This window comes from Dendrobates tinctorius, unplaced genomic scaffold, assembly GCF_039654945.1.
Source record: "Dendrobates tinctorius isolate UK_male_01 unplaced genomic scaffold, ASM3965494v1 ptg000065l, whole genome shotgun sequence".
NCBI classification, from domain to species: domain Eukaryota; kingdom Metazoa; phylum Chordata; class Amphibia; order Anura; family Dendrobatidae; genus Dendrobates; species Dendrobates tinctorius.
This window is the reverse complement of record NW_027361733.1, coordinates 10,334,260-10,356,828: the sequence shown is the minus strand read 5'-3', so window position 1 is coordinate 10,356,828 and position 22,569 is coordinate 10,334,260. Positions and strand designations below refer to the sequence as shown.

Below are 22,569 nucleotides of genomic sequence, written 5' to 3'. Positions count from 1 at the left end.
CTCTAAAGGGAAGACTGTTATCTGGGTGGGGGTTGACAGGTTCAGTAAAGTGTCATTTTGTTTCTCTGTGTGGGTTACATAACTCTGAAACCCTAAGTAAATTATTCATTAATTACATTGTGCGATTACATGGTGTTCTAGAAAATATATAGGGTGAGCCATTTTTAAGGATACACCTAAATAAAATGGGAATGGTTGGTGATATCAACTTACTGTTTGTGGCACATTAGTTTATGGGAGGAGGGAAACTTTTCAAGATGGTTGGTGACCATGGCGGCAATTTTGAAGTCAGCCATTTTGGATCCAACTTTAGTTTTTTCAATGGGAAGAGGGTCATGTGACACATTAAACTTATTGAGAATTTCACAAGAAAAACAATGGTGTGCTTGATTTTAAGGTAGCTTTATTCTTTCGTGAGTTATTTACAAGTTTATGACCACTTATAAAATGTGTTAAAAGTGCTGCCCATTGTGTTTGATTGTCAATGCAACCCTCTTCTCCCACTCTTGACACACTACCCCCTCCCACACCCAGGGTAGTGGGAAGCTGAAGTGTGTAGGAATACACTAACAAGACAAACAAGGGAAGACAGATAGGGATAAATGAAAATACAAACCATACAAAATACACACCAAACAACATAGTGGAACACGGTAGAGTTAAAGGAAGGAAAAACCAAATAGGAGAGTGCACATAGAGAAAACTTCACGCAACAATCTCCTGGACAATCTCCAAACACTAGCTTCAAACACAAACTACACCTCCAGCTCCAGAACCAGGCAGTAAGAACTAACACTGGCAATCCCTAAGTGAGGGAGCATATACAACAGAGGGGAGTGGCCAACACTGAACAGCTGAGAAAATCCAAGAGCTTCAACTGCACTTCTAAGCAGTGCAGGAGTTCATGGCCCATTTCTGTCATTTTTAGCCAATAATTGGAAAGCTGCAGTGGATATGTCTTTTCCCTCCACGGCCTGTTTGTTTGGCTTTACCCTCTCCCTGTAGAACTATTAGATTATTTGCATTAAATTACCCAAAAGTGCTAAGTAGAGATGATCACATCTTTAGAAATTCGAATTTGCAAGCTTTAAGAAATTTCTCCCAAAAAATCAATTCTCAGCAAATTGATTTAACTCAAATCACAAATACTACTAAGCTTTTAACTGACCTGAAAAAAATGTGTAACAGTCTGAGGTTTCTTAGAACTTTATTGAACTCATTTGTAGTTCATTAACGCAAACACAGATTTAGAATTGTCCTAACCTCAACTATTTGGCCATGGGTAAACAGCTGGTAATTGGTGGTAACGTAGAACCCATTTAGCAAAACAATGCAGTATCAGGCTTTAGAGGTTATTTAAATTAAAAACACCAAAGGCACAACACTTTTTACAGAATAAATTAAAAGGCAAATTTTTATTATAGTAGATGTAAAACACCACAAGGGTTTATAAAAACTTGAACAATCAAAAAATAATTATGGGGAGGGACAAGTACAGGAAAAGAAAGGGTGGGCATGGCTTAAAGTGGAGAGGCATATAATGTATATAAAGGAGTACACAGTATAATTACACAAAGTGCAAGTACAAATATTAATATACAAATAGTACAGCAAAAATAGATATATATACAAAAACCATCAGGATAACTGCTCAGTCTATAGAGGAAGCCTAAGTGTAAGAAGATGAGCCAGGACAGAGTCAGCGGTTCCCTGTACACTTTGGATCCGGAACTATCGGGACTGTCACCATGGTTGCTTTTTATTAAGATATACATGACTGAGGTATTCCTGCTTGGTGTTTATAGGCAATTTAAATAGGAAAAATGCTCCATAATCTATTCCTTTTTCAGGTCAGATGCCTTCATTTGGTGCTATTCATACAGGGGTCATGGAAATAGAAAAAGCTGTGGATTTTCATAAGGGGTGGTGCAAATATTATCCCTGTTTGTGGAGTAGCAAGAGGATTGTTGTTGGTAAAATGAAAAAGCTATAGCATTTTTACACCCTGTAAAAAAATCCATATTTTGGAATCAGCAACAGTTTAGTGGTTGTAAAATGATAAAACAATGGCTTTTTATCAAGCTGATCAAAAATTAAACCTTTAATTTAGGGATCAGGAATGAATTTGCTGTTTCGAAAGGGAAAACACAATGGCTTTTCAATAAGTCATGCAAAATGTATTTCTTTCGTGGCAGCAGATTAACTTCATCAGGGTAGCAGCAGTAAAGTATGCTGGAGCTACACAACACAATGAACATGCAGGGGATGCTGGAGGCAGGGGCAGAGGAAGTGGCAACAACCACACAGAAGAGAATATGATGGGGCAGGCAAGGAGATATCTGGCAGTGTAGGGTCAGCACTCGCAGTCATGGCAGTAGCAGTAAAGTATACATCTTGAACAAGGTGGGCAGATATGAAATGTGTGACTGGCATGGCTTTTAGTGGCAGTGCCATCAACAGAAGCCACGCAGTATAGAATAGGATGGGACAGGCAAGGAGATGTTCAGCTGTGTGTGGCCAGCACTGGCATTTCGGCAGCAGTATCACTATATAGATGATATAATGGACAGGGAGTAGAAGCCTCACTGGTTTGGAAATCGTTGCTGCTGCAGACTCCTCTAGATGTACCAGCCCTGGTGCTGGCTCAGACATGGAAATGTTGACTCTAGAGGGGGGGACAATCTTCTGGTCAGATGGGTGGTCATCAGGCATCTGCTCAGTGGAAGCTTTTCTGAGCAAGGAACTCAGCTTATTCTGGTAGTGCACCAATTTTGACTCCCTTTTTGAATCTAAAAAACATTCTCCTATTTTACTTTTATAGTAAATGTGTAAAAGCATGGCGATCCAATAGTCAGTTGATGCTAATGATAGCCTGTCATCTAAAAATCAATCGAGCATAAAGTCAGCCATGTTCGACAGCACGACCCAGGGTCCCTTGGTTCATTTTCTTTACCCTGCTGTGGCAGTTGGTCTCCTTGGCCAGCATTGTCATTTTCATCAATTTGACTCTGAATTTAGGCTCATCACCTGCCACTGCCTGGAATGACTCAATGTCCCCTTTTACGTCCCCCCTTCCACATCATGCTGCATGTAACATTGACCTTGTGGACAGCGGATTTCAAACTAAGCCAAACTTCCCAGGCGCATGATATAATAATTCAAGTTCCATCTTTAAAGCTGTCCATTTAAATTGAAAAAAAAAATCAAGTTGGTTTAGAAGAATGCATGTCCTGTAGCATCCTGTTGCCCTAGAATTGTAAAATAAAATGAATCACTTACGATCCTGCTTAAGGGATTGTTTCTGAAAAAAAAAAAAAAAGGCTGAGGTAGCTATGAAAATCAAATAAACCCAGTATTACTGAGGAGGGTCAATAAGACCTGTGTCGTTTTAACATAGCTCCCAACTGTCCCGATTCTCACGGGACTGTCCCGTTTTTGACCCCCCCACCCGCGTCCCACCAGGGACGCTATTTTTCCTGCATTACACTGAGCCGCCATGCCCCCCATGCACCGACCCCATCCTCGCCGTCCCAGAGAGAGCCACTGCAGCCTGCAATTATGTGGCTGAGCTGTTCTGTGGCTGCGCGCACAGGACCTGTGATGAGGTCACAGGAGGGGAGGAGTCAGGAGTCACATGATCAGGGACCTCCGTATCTGCAGGATTCTGCTGTGCTGGTTGTCATGGTGCTGGATGAGGTGATGTTTCTGTGGGGGGTCAGGAGGGGCTTACAGTGTGGATGTAGCAGAGCTGTGTGTGTGCAAGGTGTACGGAGCAGAGCCGTGTGTGTTCGAGATGTACGGAGTGGAGCCGTGTGTGTGTACGAGGTATACGGAGCGGAGCCGCGCATGTACGAGGTGTACGGAGCCACGTGTGTATGAGGTGTACGGAGCGGAGCCGTGTGTGTACGGAGTGGAGCCGTGTGTGTACGAGGTGTACGGAGCCACGTGTGTATGAGGTGTGCAGAGCTGTGTGTGTACGAGGTGTATGGAGTGGAGCCGCGTGTGTACAAGGTGTACGGAGTGGAGCCGCATGTGTACAAGGTTTACGGAGCGGATCAGCGTGTGTACGAGGTGTACAGAGCGGAGCCGCGTGTGTACGAGGTGTACGGAGCGGAGCCATGTGTGTACGAGGTGTACGGAGCGGATCGGTGTGTGTACGAGGTGTACGGAGCAGAGCCGCATGTGTACGAGGTGTACGGAGCAGAGCCGCGTGTGTTCGGGACGTGCGGAGCCACGTGTGTACAAGGTGTACGGAGTGGAGCCGCATGTGTATGAGGTGTACGAGGTGTATGGAGCCACGTGCGCACGAGGTGTACGGAGCAGAGCCGTGTGCCTACGTGGTGTACGGAGAGAACCCGTGTGCGTACGAGGTGTACACAGCAAAGCCGTATGCGTACGAGGTGTACAGAGCGGAGCCGTGTGCATGCGAGGTGTACTGAGCAGAGACGTGTGCGTGCGAGGTGTACTGAGTGGAGCCATGTGCGTATGAGGTGTACAGAGCGGAGCTGTGTGCGTACGAGGTGTACTGAGTGGAGTCGTGTGCGTACGAGGTGTACTGAGCGGAGTCGTGTGTGTACGAGGTGTACTGAGCGGAGCCGCATGTACGAGGTGTACGGAGCAGAGCCGCGTGTGTACAAGGTGTATGGAGCCACATGTTTATGAGGTGTACAGTGTGGAGCCGCATGTGTATGGGGCGTACAGAGCGAAGCCGCGTGTGTACGGGACGTACGGAGCGGAGCCGCGTGTGTATCGAGCGGAGTTGCTTGTGTACGGAGTGGAGCCGCGTGTGTATGAAGAGGAACCGCGCGTGTACGAGGTATACGGAGCGGAGCCGCGTGTGTATGAGGTGTACGGAGTGGAGCCGCATGTGTATGGGGTTTGCGGAGTGGAGCCGTGTGTGTACGGAATGGAGGCATGTGTGTATGGGATGTAAGGAGCGGAGCCAAGTGTGTTCGAGGCATACAAAGCGGGTTTTTCCCACGGGCACAGGAGTACACGGCAGAGCCCTGAGAAGCACTTTAAAACTAGCACATAACGGTCCACCAGAAGTGATGTGCTGGAAGCTGACTGGAAATGAGGTAATTTCGGGAGGAGATTGTGACAGAACCATGGAGGCATTTCAGGGAATGCTTCAGATCCTTCACCATGTCCTCCTCCGACAGCGTGGACAGCAGGATCGCCTTGGAATCAGGGATGCCGGCCATGTGAGCGGATCATGATATGTCCTGCACTGGGAGGCTCAGGTGGGCATTACAATTGGAGCCGGGCTGCTATAGTATCTTTATAGAATCTTTCTTTATTTTTTTCTCTCTCTGTTTCTTTCTCTGTTCTTTCTTTCTGCTTCTTTCACATTCTCTGTTCTGTCCTTCCCTCTCTTTTTCTTTCTCTCTCTCTCTGTTTTTTCTTTCTCTCTAATCTTTCTTTTTTTCTTTCTCTCTCTCTGTTCTTTCTTTCTCTCTCTGTTCTTTCTTTCCCCTCTTTCTTTTTCTTTCCTCTCTTTCTCTCTGTTCTTTCTTTCTCTCTGTTCTTTCTTTCTCTTTCTTTCTTTACTTCTTTTTTCTCTCTCTGTTCTTTTTCTGTCTCTGTTCTTTCTTTCTTTATCTCTTTCTTTCTCTCTATCACTCTGTTCTTTCCCCTCTTTCTTTATTTCTTTCTTTATCTCTCTGTTCTTGCTTTCTTTTTTCTCTTTCTTTCTTTCTCTCTCTCTCTCTGTTCTTTCTTTCCCCTCTTTCTTTCTCTCTATCGCTCTGTTCTTTCTTTCCCCTCTTTCTTTCGCTCTCCATCTGTTCTTTTTTTCTGTCCTCTCTTTCTTTCTCTCTCTGTTCTTTCTTTCCCCTCTTTCTCTCTCTGTTCTCTCTCTCTGTTCTTTCTTTTTTCTTTTCTTTCTTTCTTTCTCGCTGTTCTTTCTTTCCCCTTTCTTTCTCTCTCTCTGTTCTTTCTTTCCCCTCTTTTTTCTCTCTCTGTTCTTCCTTTCTCTTTCTCTTTCTGTTCCTTCTTTCTATCTGTTCTCTCTCTGTTCTTTCTTTCCCCTCTTTCTTTCTTTCGCTCTCCCTCTGTTCTTTTTTTCTGTCTCCTCTTTCTTTCTCGCTGTTCTTTCCCCTCTTTCTCTCTCTCTGTTCTTTCTTTCTCTCTCTCTGTTCTTTCTTTCTCTCTGTTCTTTCTTTCCCCTCTTTTTTTCTCTCTCTGTTCTTCCTTTCTCTTTCTCTCTCTGTTCCTTTTTTATCTGTTCTCTCTGTTCTTTCTTTACCCTCTTTCTTTCTCTCTCTGTTCTTTTTTTCTGTCGCCTCTTTCTTTCTCTCTCTTTCTTTTTCTCTGTACTTTCTTTCCCCTTTCTTTCTCTCTCTCTGTTCTTTCTTTCCCTCTCTTTCTTTCTCTCTCTGTTCTTTCTTTCTCTAATCTTTCTTTTTTCTTTCTCTCTGTTCTTTCTTTTCCCTCTTTCTTTCTCTCTGTTCTTTCTCTTTCTTTCTTTACTTTTTTCTTTCTCTCTGTTCGTTCTTTCTTTCCCCTTTCTTTCTCTCTCTGTTCTTTCTTTCCCCTATTTCTTTCACTATCCCTCTGTTTTTTTCTGTCCCCTCTTTCTTTCTCTCTCTGTTCTTCCTTTCCCCTTTTACTTTCTCTCTCTGTTCCTACTTTCTCTCTCTCTGTTGCTTCTTTTTTTCTTTCCCCTCTTTCTTTCTCTTTGTTCTTTCTTTCCCATTTTTTCTCTCTTTGTTCTTTCTTTCGCTCTGTTCTTTCTTTCCCCTCTTTCTTTCTCTCTGTTCTTCCTTTCTCTTTCTGTTCTTTCGCTCTCTGTTCTTTCTTTCTGTCTGTTCTCTCTCTGTTCTTTCTTTTCCCTCTTTATTTCTTTTTCTTTCTTTCCCCTCTTTCATTCTCTCTCTGTTCTTTCTCTCTCTGCTCTTTTTTTCTGTCCCCTCTTTCTTTCTCTCTGTGTTCTTTCTTTCTTTTTCTCTCCCCTCTTTCTTTCTTTCTCTCTGTTCTTTCTTTCCCATTTTTTCTCTTTGCTCTTTCTTTCGCTCTTTGTTCTTTCTTTCCTCTTTCTTTCTCTCTCTGTTCTTCCTTTCTCTTTCTGTTCTTTCGCTCTCTGTTCTTTCTTTCCCCTCTTTCTTTCTTTCTTTCTTTCTCTCTCGATTCTTCCTTTTTCTTTCTGTTCTTTCTTTTCCCTCTTTATTTATTTTTCTTTCTTTCCCCTCTTTCTTTCTCTTTGTTCTTTTTTTCTGTCCCCTCTTTCTTTCTCTCTGTGTTCTTTCTTTCTTTTTCTCTGTTCTTTCTTTTCCCTCTTTATTTTTCTCTGTTCTTTCTTTCTTTCTTTCTTTCTTTCCCCTTTCTTTCTCTCTCTCTGTTCTTTCTTTCACTCTCTGTCCTTTCTTTCTTTCCCCTCTTTCTCTCTCTGTTCTTTCGCTCTCTGTTCTTTCTTTTCCCTTTCTTTCTCTCTGTTTTTTCTTCTTTCTCTCTCTGTTCTTTCTCTATCTCTCTTCTTTCTTTCTGTTTTCTTTTTTCTCTGTTTTTTTTTCTTTCCTTTCCTCAGTGCAAGTCAGTGTGCCCACAGTACAAGCCACTGTGCCTTCAGTACCAGTTAGTGTGATCAGCAATGTTAAATGGGCGCGGTTGGGCATGGACATGGGTGTGACTAGTTGTGAAATGGGTGCGGTTGGGGGCGTGGCCTAAAATTTGCTGCTGCGTGCTGTGCCCTTGTCCTTCTTTCCCTTCTTCAAAAGTTGGGATGTATGTTTTTATATTAAGGTAACAGCATGAAACAAATGACGGACCTTTTTTTAGTTGCTCTCTAGGGTACCATCTCCCTTCTCTGCAACCCAGTGCAATCCTATATTAAACATAATCCTTATATGGGGGTCTCTTGTCCCTGAAGCTATGTTTTTAGTAGCCGGATTTTTCCTCACAGCTCAGCTGAGATTATTGACCACAAATAATAATATATCTAAAAATACCTGCTCATTAGTACATAAGATCCTACCTTGACATTTCATCTTCACAAAGTCATCTTCAGCCCAGCTACAATCCCTGAGGACGAAATAAATGTATCCAATGTTAACTCATAAGTTGCTGGTAATTAGTTGCTGCTTTTGAACTCCACAATCTGAGGAGTTCAATTAAAGTAAATCTGCCAACCTGCTAATTAAAGTACGTCGTTAATGTATCCTGCCGGAGGATCACAGGTAAATGGCTAAATAGCAATGTACAAGGATTGTGTTAAACTTCGGCAACTTATACACTTTCTTCCACATTCATCAAATGTGCTGTAAATTTATGCCAGTGTCTTAGATAATTCACAGTTAAAAAGTAAGTGTACGTTTGGCTCACTGTGCATAAATCAATAGATCAGGCGAATATGAGAAACTTTGTAGTATATTTTATCAGAGAAATCAGCTTCTTTTGCCACTGATCAGACTCTTTTTTTCCTTCCGTCTGCCTCTTAAACTTGTCATATACTCAGAAAAAAACGAGCTCCAACTCCTCTTGCTCAAACATGGACTGCAGGCAGCAGCTAGCCTTTGACAGCCCATTATACACTATGAAGAGGGGAGGAAGGAGTAGAATGAGTAGCAGGGAGAGGAAACAAGCAGTTCAACATGACCTTTTTGTGTCTGCCTATTTCGGTCAAATGTTTTACCTTACAGAGCTGACTCAGATCCAGACATCTCAACATTGCTGTATAATATCCTCCATGTTGCTGTTGCTTCTCTCTGTATGCTAAAAAAAGGAATGAAAAGGAGGAATCCATCAATGTGTGCTGTGTTGTCTATAGCAGGTAGTCTCCTTACCCCAGCTAATAGTGAATTGCAGATTAGAGACTGATCATGCAGGATAAAAGTCATATAATGGCCAGATATAGGGTTATTCGTCATGTAGGGGGGAAGCTTTGACAATGAAGGTGTCGTGGCAACAAAGGGTTTGTTAGGATGTTGTGTGAAGTTTCATATATTAATGTTATTGGTGTGCTAAAAGTAATGTTACATTTTATCCCTATGGCCGGTGTTGTGTGTTCGGTTCCCTAAGGCTGTCCCTGGGAATGCGGGAGGTGTGCCCCCTAGGGAAACATGTCTGGACATTGGGACAGTCTGAGACCTAAGGTCCAGAAGGGGTATAGCGACTCATGCCTCCCTTCGTCTCCCTCATGAAGAAGATGTCAGCCGGGTCGCGGAATGGGGTGACAATGGTGAGTCTCAGGACAGGACTGGGACAAAGACTGATGGAGCATAAAACCAAGGGAACATCACTAAAAAGAGACTTTGTCTTAATCTGTATGCTGCAGTAAAGTGTAAATGAATTGCACAGTAAAGTCGGACCTGTTAACACGGAACCAAGGTCTTCTGTCCTGTTTGTAGCTGTTAATGTTTTGGTCCTACACATGGACATTCATCAGAAATGATTGCCTATTGAATGTTAATCTGCAAGTGACAGCCCATAGTATTGCAATCCACTTCGCTAGGTGAATGGCGCCAACACTATGTGCTGCCACTTGCTGACTAATACTCAATAGGCAATCATTTCTGATGAATGCACCAAAATGTTAACAACTATAAGGATTGCCAATTAAACTTGTTTTCATTTACTTCAACTTCCTGAGTGCCAAGTTTTTCTTTTCTATTATCTACTGGTTGAAACCCTACTTGGAAACCTCATCTCATAACCAGGAATGCCATATACGTTCTCTAAGGCTAAGTTCACATTACCGTTTGGGGGCTTTGCGGAGGGCTGCATACTTCCTCCGTTAAGCTCCACCTACTTCCGCATACTTCTGCATGCATCCTGCGTACCTATCTTTAACATTGGGTACGCAGGACATGCGGATGTATGCGGATGCGTCGTTTTGACGCACGCTCCGACCGCACGGGAACATAGCAAGTTTCGTTTTGACGGCAGGCACGTCAAAACAACGCATCCACATACATCCGCATGTCCTGTGTACCCAATGTTAAAAATAGGTGCGCAGGACGCATGCAGAAGTATGGGGAAGTAGGCAGAGCTTAACGAAGGAAGTACGCAGCCCTCCACAATGCCCCCGAACGCTAATGTGAAACCAGCCTTAGCTAGTCTATTTTGAAGTTACCCTTTAACAAAGTACTACTGCAATTTTCTTTGTATATATATAATGCTTACTCAACATCAATATTATCAAATTTGTCATTGTTCTTTGATTTATTCCATCCCCTAAGTTACATCTATACATTTACAGAAAGTTAATTCCTTTGACCTCCAATCTGGCATCCTGTCCAATATAACCACTAAAGTACTGAAAGTCAGTCTCTGACTTCCCGAGAACTACAGAATGGCATCGTCACTTATCAAATCCTTCCTGGCAGCACCCAGACTCCTCACATGTATACATCACATAGGATACAGACATTCTGCTGTATACATCACATAGGATACAGACCCTCTGCTGTATACACAGGATAAAAATACTCTACTGTATACATCATATAGGATACAGACCCTCTGCTGTATGTGTCATGTAGGATACAGACCCTCTGCTGTATACACAGGATATAAGTACTCTGCTGTATACATCATATAGGATAGAGACCCCCTGCTGTATACATCATGTAGCATACAGACACGGGGAGGGGTATCATGCTGGTTTGCGCCCCAAATCATCAAGGGGCTTACATTCCTTTACATAAATATTCCCTGCCATATTAACTAAACTACGCCTCCTGACAAAGCCGTGGGCGGTGAATCGCGTGTTGAGGCTCCAGCGTATCTCACTCTCCCCTCCCACATGTGGTTCACATTATGTCCCAAGGTAAAGCTGTCCTCCATTTTTTCCTTGTTTAACCCCTTTACCCCCAAGGGTGGTTTGCACGTTCATGACTGGGCCAATTTTTACAATTCTGACCACTGTCCCTTTATGAGGGAATAACTCTGAAACGCTTTAATGGATCCCACTGATTCTGACATTGTTAACTCGTGACATATCGTCCTTCATATTAGTGGTAAAATTTCATTCAAATAACTTGCGTTTATTTGTGAAAAAAACAGAAATTTGGCAAAAATTATGAAAATTTTGCAATTTTACAACTTTGAACTTTTATGCCCTTAAATCACAGAGATATGGCGCATAAAAAACTTAATAAGTAACATTTCACATATGTTTACTTCACATCAGCACAATTTTGCAACCAAAATTTTTTTTTTTAGGAAGTTATAAGGGTTAAAAGTTGACCAGCGATTTCTCATTTTTGCAGCTCCATTTTATATTTACGGACTACATCACATTTGAAGTCACTTTGAGGGGTCTATATGATAGAAAATACCCAAAAGTGACACTATTCTAAAAACTGCACACCTCAAGGTGCTCTAAACCACATTCAAGAAGTTTATTAACCCTTCAGGTGCTTCACAGGAATTTTTTGAATGTTTAAAAAAATGAACATTTAACTTTTTTTCACGAAAAAAAATTACTTAAGGTCCAATTTTTTTTATTTTACCAAGGGTAACAGGAGAAATTGGACTGCAAAACATACTGTGCAATTTGTCCTGAGTACGCTGATATCTGATATGTGGGGGGGAACTACTGTTTCGGTGCATGGCAGAGCTCAGAAGGGAAGGAGCGCCGTTTGACTTTTTTAATGCAAAATTGGCTGGAATTCAGATTGGACGCCATGTCACATTTGGAGAGCTCCTGATGTGCCTAAACAGTGGAAACCCCCACAAGTGACCCCATTTTGGAAACTAGACCCCCCAAGGAACTTATCTAGATATGTGGTGAGAACTTTGAACCCACAAGGGCTTCACAGAAGTTTAAAACGTACAGCCGTACAGTTAAAAAATCATATTTTTTCCACAAAAATTATCTTTTAACCCCCAATTTTTATTTTTCCAAGGGTAACAGGACCCTAAAAGTTATCGTGCAATTTGTCCTGAGTACGCTGATACCCCATATGTGGGTGTAAATGACTATTTGGGCGTATGGCAGAGCTCAGAAGGGAAGCAGCGCCATTTGACTTTTTTGGCTGGAATTGAGATCGGACACCATGTCGTGTTTCGAAAGCCGCTGATATGCCAAAACAGTGGAGACCCCCCACAAATGACTCCATTTTGGAAACTAGATCCCCCAAGGAACTTATCTAGATGTGTGGTGAGAACTTTGAACCCCCAAGGGCTTCACAGAAGTTTATAACGTACAGCCGTACAATTAAAAAATCATATTTTTTCCACAAAAATGATCTTTTCACCCTCAATTTTTATTTCTCCAAGGGTAACAGGACCGCAAAAGTTATTGAGCAATTTGTCCTGAATATGCTGATACTCCATATGTGGGGTTAAACCACTACATTGTCGCATGGCAGAGCTCGGAAGGGAAGCAGCGCTGTTTGACTTTTATGGCTGGAATTGAGATCGAACGCCATGTCGCATTTGGAAAGCCCCTGATGTGCCAAAACAGTGGAAACCCCCCACAAATGACACCAATTTGGAAACTAGACCCCCTAAGGAACTTATCTAGATGTGTGGTGAGAACTTTGAACCTCTCAGGGTTCACAGAAGTTTATAATGTACAGTCGTAAAATTAAAAAATCACATTTTTTCCACAAACATGATCTTTTACTCCCCATTTTTTATTTTCCCAAGGGTAACAGGAGAAAGTTGTTGTCCAATTTGTCCTGAGTACGCTGATACCCCATATGTGGGAGAAAACTACTGTATGGGCACACGTCGGGGTTCGGAAGGGAAGTAGTGACGTTTTGGAATGCAGACTTTGATGGAATGGTCAGCGGGTGTCATGTTGCCTTTGGAGAGCCCCTGCTGTACCTAAACAGTGGAAACCCCCACAAGTGACCCACAAGTGACCATATTTTGGAAACTAGACCCCCCACGGAACTTATCTAAATGTGTGGTGAGCACTTTGAACCTTCAAGTGCTTCAAAGAAGTTTATAATGCCCGGGCGTGAAAATAAAATAATCATATTTTTTTCCCAAAAAAATGATATTTCTGCCCCCAATTTTTTATTTTCCTAAGGGTAACATGAGAAACTGGATCCCTAAAGTTGTTTTGCAATTTGTCCTGAGTAGGCTGATACCCCATATGTGGGGGTAAAACACTGTTTGGGCTCATGGCAGAGCTTGGAAGGGAAAGAGCACCATTTGACTTTTTCAACCCCGAATTGGTTGGAATTGAGATCAGACGCCATGTTGCGTTTTGAGAGCACCTGATGTGCCCAAACAGTGGAAACCCCCCAATTCGAACTCCAACCCTAACCCCAACACACCCCCTAACCCTAATCTCAGCCCTAACCCTAACCCTAGCCCTAGCCCTAACCCTAATGGGAAAATGGAAATAAATACATTTTTTTAAGTTTATTATTTTTCCCTAACTAAGGGGGTGATAAAGGGGGGTTTGATTTACTATTTATGGTGGGTTTTTATGTTTGACAGCACGCTAAAAGACACTTTTTATTGTAAAAATAGTTTTTTCATCATCACATTTTGAGAGCTATAATTTTTCCATATTTTGACCCACCGAGTCATGTGAGGTCTTATTTTTTGCAGGACGAGTTGTCGTTTTTATTGGTACCATTTTCGGGCATGTGACATTTTTTGATCGCTTTTTATTCTGATTTTTGGGACGCAGAATGAACAAAAACCAGCATTTCAAGAATTTCTTTTGGGGGGTGCGTTTACACGTTCCGCATGCAGTAAAATTGATAAGGCGGTTTTATTCTTTGGGTCAATACGATTACAGAGATACCTCATTTATGCAGTTTTTTTTACGTTTTGTTGCTTTTATGCAATGAAAACAATTTTATATAAAAAATAATTATTTTTGCATCGCTTTATTCTGCAAGCTATAACCTTTTTATTTTTTCGCTGATGATGCTGTGTGGTGGTTCATTTTCAGCGAGACAAGATGACGTTTTCAGCGGTACCATGGTTATTTATATCCGTCTTTTTCATCGTGTGTTATTGCACTTTTTGCACTTTTTGTTCGGCGGTATGATAATAAAGCATTATTTTTGCTTTGTTTTTATTTTTATTTTTTAAGAGGTTCGCTAAAGGGGTTAACTAATGGGACAGTTTTATAGGATGCGGCGATACTAAATATGTGTACTTTTAATGTTTTTTTTTTATTTCCAAAAAAATGAATTTATTAGGGAATATTTTTTTTTTTATTTATTTAGCGATTTTTTTAAAATTATTTTTACACTTTTTTTCAACTTTATTATACTGTCCCAGGGGGGATATCACTGTCATGTGTGAGATCGCTGATCTGACACATCACAGGCACTGCAGAAGGCTTCCTCATGCCTGCGCTTTGCAGGCACTGAGAAAGCTGACTCCCTACAGGCCCCCGAAGGTCCCCGCCGCCATATTGGATCCGGGGACATGCAGGGAAGGAGGACCCCGGAGCAACGCAGCACATCGCGCTGCTCCGGGGGGCTCAGGGAAGCACGGAGGACGCCCCCTCCCTGCAGATGCTTCCATAAACGTGACCGCCCCTGACACAAAGTGTCGGGTGTCAGCTGTGATAATCAGCTGACACCCGGCCGTGATCAGCGGCGCTCACCCCGTGAGCGCCGCTGATCTCTATGACGTACTATCCCATCCATGGGCATAGGGGCCCAGGTCCCATGGACGGGATAGTATGTCTGATGTCAGAAAAGGGTTAAGCACTTCATGTTTAGGATTATCATGTTTTCTATATTAAGATATGGCCATTGACGAGGAATATTCTATTCTTATGATATTACATGACTCACTTTCACTGAACTCGGGCATGTTAGAGTTAACCACTGGTAGCTGGTGTTATTTGTTACCTGGTTTATATATCCCTTGTGGACATCTACTCTTTCATGTGACCCTGTGCAGGCATTTGTAATGAAACATCTGTGTTTTCTTTCCGGTGCTTTATTATTCTTATCCACATGCTTTGCTAGCACTGGTCATTTTCTACCTCACCTTATTACCTGATTTTTGTCCTTTAGGAATTTTTTGCAATAAAATTTATATTATTCACATTTATCCCCTTGTTTTATTGGATCTAAATATTCTTATATTCATATTTTAGTCTTATTATCTTTATAAATTCATATTCTTTTGGGTTTTTTTTAGTTGATGAGGCTTGCGCAGAAGGAATTTTGGTCCACTTCTCTTTCCAGATCATCTCTAAATCATTAAGATTTTGAGGCAGTCGCTTGGCAAGTTGGTGCTTCAACTCCCTCCATAAGCTTTCCAAGGGATCAAGGTCAGGAGACTGGCTAGTCCACTCCATTACCTTAATGTGCTTCTTTTTGAGCCATTCCTTTGTTGTCTTGGCTGTATGACCCATTTTTCATGTCCTGGCACAGGGAAGGAGGTTGTCACTCAGGATTTTACGGTACATGGCTCCATCCATTCCCCCTTTGATGCGGTGAAGCAGGCCTGTGCTCTTAGCAGAGAAATATCCCCAATACATAAGATTTCCACCTCCATGCTTGACAGTGGGGACAGTGTTCTTTGGGTCATAGGTAGCATTTCTCTTCCTCCAAACTCGGCGAGTTGAGTTAATGCCAAAGAGCTCAAATTTTCGTCTCATCTGACTATAGCACCTTCTCCCGATCACTCACAGAATCATCGAGGTGTTCATTGGCAAACTTCAGATGGGCCTGCACATGTGCCTTCTTGAGCAGGGGGACCTTGCGGGCACTGCAGTATTTTAAACCTTTACGGCGTAATGTGTTACCAATGGTTTTCTTGGTGACTGTGGTCCCAGCTGCCTTGAGATCATTAACAAGCTCTCCCCGTGTAGTTTTAGGCTGATCTCTCACCTTCCTCATGATCAAGGTTATCCCATGAAGTGAGATTTTGTATGGTGCCCCAGATCGATGTCGATCGACTGTCATTTTGTATTCCTTCCATTTTCTTACTATTGCACTAACAATTGTCTCCTTCTCACTCAGTGCCTTCCATATGGTTTTGTAGCCCATTCCAGCTATGTGCAGGTCTATGATCTTGTCCCTGACATTGTTAGAAAGCTTTTTGTTCTTGCTCATGTTGTAGAGGTTAGAGTCTGACTAATTGAGTCTGTGGACATGACTTATGGATATGGGACAGACCCCCACTCCATCTTAAGACCACCATAACTACAGTAAACCAAGGCACTAGAATAAATACACAACACATTATTTTGGTTGTCAAAATGGCCACAGCTTTATTTAAATCACAAGATTAAAACAATCACAGTAGGAGTCAGGTGAAGTGCTACTACATTGGGATTCACAAGTACTGTGATATCCCAGCTGCCTGACATACAGAACCAGGCCAGACAGCCATAAAGGGGTGGCACGCACTGGCTTGCCATTCAAGCAGAGCCAGTAAACTTTCAGGGCACCAATGACCCTATTATCCTCACTCCTGTGCTTAACCACTGTGCCCGCCCCTGATTGACGTTACCATTACAACGTCCTTGAGGCTGGCCACCAAACCACCATGAGGTTTTACATCCTCTACTAGTTAAAATGAGTCCACCTTAACTTGTCTGCAACTTCCACCTAACTCCTAAACCGCAAAGCTGTGATGGGTTATAAATTCACATTTGACACCTTTTTTTTTTTAATAAATCACTTTAGTAAACTTATAAACTAGAAGTCCCTGCAAAAGCATTAAGGGGACGAACTTGGCAAACCTCTGACTCACAAAGAGTCATACTACAGCGCTCAGGAGAGGAAAAACCCCCTGTGGAGGAAACCTCTAGGGAACCATGGCTGAAGGATGGCCCTTCCCTTGGGCTTAGAAGGTTAATGCTGTTAACTCTTTATAGACATGATAAAATTGAACCTGGAACAAAATATACAATGGTAATTTGAAAATACAATAAAGCATTCATCATACAAGCAATAATTAAAACGTTTCAGGACAATGATTATAAACAGGGGCGGGAGGGCGGGAAATGCTTCCTCCTGTTCATCCTGTGCATGAAAGAGGGAGAGAGACAGATTTCCTGTTCTATATAAGCCCCACCCTCCTCACAGTAACCCACCAGGCACATACATACTGTGCTTCTTCCTCTGAAAGCAACATCACTCTTGCTTAAAATATATACCACTATACCAAAAAAGCTGCAGGAGTAAAGGTCCACACATCCCTAAGTCATGTCCTCCTCCGCCTATGGCTCCAGTGGTTTCTTGACTTATGGATATGGGACGGACCCCCACTCCATCTTAAAACCACCATAACTACAGTAAACCAAGGCACTAGAATAAATACACAACACATTATTTTGGTTGTCAAAATGGCCACAGCTTTATTTAAATCACAGGATTAAAACAATCACAGTAGGAGTCAGGTGAAGTGCTACTACATTGGGATTCACAAGTACTGTGATATCCCAGCTGTCTGACATACAGAACCAGGCCAGACAGCCATAAAGGGGTGGCACACACTTGCTTGCCATTCAAGCAGAGCCAGTAAACTTTCAGGGCACCAATGACCCTATTATCCTCACTCCTGTGCTTAACCCCTATGCCCACCCCTGATTGACGTTACCATTACAACGTCCTTGAGGCTGGCCACCAAAGCCGAGCCTGTTCACCACCATGAGGTTTTACATCCTCTATTAGTTAAAATGAGTCCACCTTAACTTGTCTGCAACTTCCACCTGACTCCTAAACCGCCACCAGAGAGGCCATTTGACACCTTAAATGGACTCGACCACCACCAACCGTGCCTAATAAAGTCATCAACCATTTCTACATGCTATGAAAGACTGTGCACACATGTAATAAAAAAAATAAAATGAATCTGTCGGAGCTCTGGAATTTTATCAATGCCATGCTACCAAGTTATGATCGATAATACGGTAACTACAGCAAAATAACAGTTGCTAAACATCCTGCAATGAGGATCCCATAATGGGGAATGTGGAAAGTAAACCATAATTAAGGTCGTAGCTACAATCTGAATACCTGTATAATGACATCTATCATGCCTCAAAAAACTATTATACCTCATGCATTGTAGCCAGCTCTAATAATTCACAGATTTTAGTTCTAGAAACCACCATTATTTACAGTAGCTGTGCAGTAAAATTTCTTAAACCCACTTACGTACTATCACTACCCGAAAAGTGATGAACATATCAATATAAAGAAATTATAAATAGGGAGTAATTAAAAACTATACACAATATAACATCAACATTATAAGTAGTAATTTAAATAAACCTAAAGCAGAAAAAGTCTACAAAGGCATTATTAATAACACTGCCATGCCATTGTTAATTGTTTTTCATGCACTTGATAACATTTACTGTTGACCTCTCCAACTGGGTCAAAGGCATTGGGAATAGGCATATTGCCCTTCGTGCTAATGCCCTTGATTACTTTACCCTTAGCCACTCCCACTGGCTCAAGGGCACCGGGAGTAGGCATGACTGCCCTTTGTGTTAATGCACTTGATTATACCCTTAGCCGCTCCCACCAGCTCAAGGGCATCAGGAATAGGCATATTGCACTTCATGTTAATGCACTTGATTACTTTACCCTTAGTCACTCCCACTGACTCAAGGGCACACAGATTAGGTACATTGCTCTTCAGTCTCATGCAATAGATAACTGCATTGTCCAGATGACAATCTTTAAAGAAACATGGAAAGAAACATGGTTTGGTCAATATAAGCAGTCAAAACCGTGCCTCGGCATTCTCAAGTCACATGAAAAAAGAGAGAGGGTCCTTGAAGCTATGGATTGTATTGAAAAGCATGCCTACCTTGTTCTCTTCTCCCCTCCAGCCCCTGTTCCTGACTAATAGGAGCCAATTTATTCGTAGGCATGCAAAATATGATTGCCATGACCCCAGGCACTTTACACCATCAGGGTCTTATAAAATATAAATACTTCTGGAGACCAGGGGACCATACCGTGATGGTCACCCCTCCATACCAGGGGGCCATACCCGAGATGGTTACCCCCTCCATACCAGGGGGCCATACCCGAGATGGTTACCCCCTCCATACCAGGGGGCCATACACGAGATTGTTACCCTCCACACCAGGGGGCCAAACCTGAGATGAATACCCCTCAAAAACCAGGGTGCCATACCAGAAATGGTTACCTGTTATGAGCTCATCTGTTCATTCATCTTTTGTGTCCGAGGATCTCCCTCTTCTGGTGAAGGAAGGTAGTGAGGATGATTTGGATGAAAGAAACCAAACACCTGATCAGGTGGATCGTGACTGGGTAACGGGAACTACAGACTGGATACAAGGCAGAAAATGCCCTTCTGAGTCACTGGTGATTTCTCTGCTGGATTCTTGGAGACCAGTCTGATTCCTGCTTCCCAAAGATACGTTTTTGCTCTGCTATTGAACTTATTAGTTTTGGTTTTGTTTACCTTGCTTTTTGAGTTCAGCCATCCCCGGCCGGGGGTGTGCTGGATTCTTTTTCCTTGATCAGTATTCTCTTTTGCTCTGCTTCCAGAATATTCTGAGGGCTGATATAGGGTTGAAGTCTAGTGACTTCAGGATCCTTTTTGCTTATCAGTTGTGTTGATAGTATTTTTTGGCAGGGTTTTCTCGGATTGCAGACAGCAGCTTTTCTGTCCTGTCCTTTTTAGTTAGCTTGGGCCCCATCGTTTCCTCAACCTATCTTTCTATCTGTGTTAGTGTTTTCATCTTGCTTCACCATCATTATATGCTGGTGGCTGCCTTTTGCTTTGGGGTCTGCTCTGGGGCAATCAGTTTTTCTCTTTTCTCTCTTTAGGCTTGTGTAGATCTCCGGCTGTGACGAGGTGTCTAGGATCACCGTAGGAACACTCCACGGCTACTGCTAGTTGTGTGATAGGATCAGGGGTCTGCAATCCACTAGTTTCCAACCTCTCTGATTTTCTAAATCATAACAGATTCACCAGCCATACCACAGATTCTAGGGTACTCAAAAGCAGGAAGGAATTCTTTAAAAAAAAAAAAAAAAGTGTCAGAATTTTTTTTTGTGTATATTTTTTCCTCTTTTTCTCTGAGGCTGCAGGAGGAATATTTTTTTTTTCTGATGGAGTTTAAGCAATTGTCTGATCGTGTGGAGCAGCTTGCTGCTGAAGTGCGAGGAATTTCCGCCTATCTTGCTCATTCACACGTTGCTGAACCAAAAATCCCCACTCCTGATGTGTTTTTCGGGGATCGGTCTAAATTTTTGAATTTTAAGAATAATTGTAAATTATTTTTTGCCTTGAAGCCTAACTCATCGGGGAGCTCTGCGCAGCAGGTTAAAATTGTCATCTCCTTGCTGCGCGGCGATCCCCAGGATTGGGCGTTTTCTTTAGTACCAGATAATCCGATTCTAGCTAATGTGGATGCATTTTTTCAGGCCTTGGGGTTGTTGTATGATGAACCTAATGCTATTGATCAAGCTGAAAAGACCCTGTTGGCATTGAGCCAGGGTCAAGATTCTGCAGAACTGTACTGTCAAAAATTCCGAAAGTGGGCAGTCCTCACCACTTGGAATGATGGTGCCTTGGCAGCTCTCTTTCGGAAGGGTTTGTCGGAAACTGTAAAAGATACTATGGTGGGATTTCCTGTTCCCTCTGGTCTTGACGATTCTATGTCATTAGCCATTCAGGTTGATCGGCATTGACATGAACGTAAAATTATACTGGAAATGCTGCCACCTGTTGAACAAATGTCTGAACCTATGCAATGTGATAGAGTTTTGTCTAGGGCGCAACATCAGGAGTTTTGAAGACGTAATAAGCTATATTTTTTCTGTGGAGATGCCTCTCACATTATTTCTGTCTGCCCTAAACGAGAGAAACGTTTTGCACACACACATTTGCTGTAGGTGGTGTACAACCTAAGTTTCTTCTGACAATTACTCTGATCTGCTCCCTGTCCACATTTTCTGCTAAAGCCCTTGTGGATTCAGGAGCGGCCTTGAACCTAATGGATTTAGATTTTGCTAAACGTTGTGGTTTCCCTATGACACCCCTGCGGACGCCTATTCCTTTGAGGGGTATTGATGCTACTCCTTTGGCGAAGAATAAACCTTAGTTTTGGACCCAGGTGGTAATGCGGGTCGCCCCAGACCATCAAGAAAATTGCAGATTTTTGGTGTTGCATTATTTGCATGATACCATCGTGCTGGGGTTTCCCTGGTTGCAAATCCATAACCCAGTTTTGGATTGGAAATCTGTGTCTGTGGTGAGTTGGGGTTGTTGGTGTGCTCTTAGTGACACTCCTGTTTTCTCCACCTCTCCCCAGTCGCATGAGGTTCCTGACTATTTGGCTGATTTTTATGATGTGTTTAGTGAGAGTAAGTCTGCGTCTTTGCCTCCTCATAGGAGTTATGACTGTGCAATTGAGCTGAGTCCGGGGTGTAAATTTTCCAAGGGTCGACTTTTTAATTTATCTGTACCCGAACATGAGGCTATGCGTTCTTATATTAAGGAGTCGTTGGAGAAGGGTCATATTAGACCATCCTTTTCACCCTTGGGTGCTGGGGTTTTTTTTGTGGCCAAGAAGGATGGTTCATTAAGGCCCTGTATTGACTATCGCTCCCTTAACAAAATTACTGTTAAATATCAGTATCCGTTACCCCGGATTTCTGACTTATTTTCTAGAGTTGAAGGTGCTTGCTGGTTTACCAAGCTTGACCTCAGGGGGCGTATAATCTTATTCGAATTAAGCATGGGGATGAATGGAAGACAGCGTTTAATACTCCGGAGTGACATTTTGAGTACCTGGTGATGCCTTTTGGGCTCACTAACGCCCCTTCTGTCTTCCAGTGCTTCATGAATGATATTTTCCGGGACTTTGTGGATAAGTTTCTGATCATCTATTTGGATGATATTTTGATCTTTTCCAGGGATTGGGACTCTCATGTGGAACATGTTCGGACTGTGTTCCGGATTTTGAGGGAAAACTCCCTGTATGTTAAGGGATCGAAATGTCTTTTCGGTGTACAGAGGATTTCATTTTTGGGATTTATTTTGTCTCCGTCAACTATTGAAATGGACCCGGCCAAGGTACAGGCCATTTATGATTGGGTGCAGCCCACTTCTTTGAAGGCTCTCCAGAACTTTTTGGGTTTTGCTAATTTTTAACGTAAGTTTATAGCCAATTTTTCTGTTATTGCCAAACCATTGACTGATTTAATTAAGAAGGGCGCTGATTTGCTGAATTGGTCTCCAGAGGCTGTTTCTTCTTTTCAGGAGCTGAAGCGGAGGTTCACTTCTTCTCCGGTTTTAGGACAACCCGATGTCTCACTTCCATTTCAGGTCGAGGTGGATGCTTCAGAGACTGGTGCAGGAGCTGTTTTGTCCCAAAAAGATCCTGTAACATCTAAAATGAACCCCTGTGCCTTCTTTTCCTGAAAGTTCTCTCCTTCGGAACACAACGATGATGTGGGGAATCGAGAACTGTTGGCCATGAAGTGGACATTTGAGGAGTGGAGACATTGGTTGGAGGGAGCTAGACATCAAGTTGTGGTCCTCACTGACAACAAGAATTTGATCTACCTTGAGTCGGCTAAATGCTTGAATCCGAGACAGGCCAGGTGGGCCTTGTTTTTCACACGTTTTGATTTTGTGGTCTCCTTTCTTCCGGGCACTAAGAACGTTAAGGCTGATGCCCTCTCTAGGAGCTTT

At 42.6% G+C, this 22,569-nt stretch overlaps 1 long non-coding RNA gene across 2 annotated transcripts in view; it reads right to left on the bottom strand.

Moving 5' to 3' along the window:
- Window positions 1-1,385: 1,385 nt before the first annotated feature.
- Window positions 1,386-22,569, bottom strand: part of LOC141094930 (uncharacterized) — a 78,949-nt gene continuing 57,765 nt past the window's right edge. For both annotated transcript variants that reach the window (XR_012233203.1, XR_012233204.1), the window contains exons 2-4: window positions 8,630-8,709; window positions 7,973-8,019; window positions 1,386-3,248 (exon numbers count right to left, since the gene is read on the bottom strand). This is a non-coding gene — a long non-coding RNA (uncharacterized lncRNA). The remainder of the gene's footprint in view (window positions 3,249-7,972; window positions 8,020-8,629; window positions 8,710-22,569) is intronic.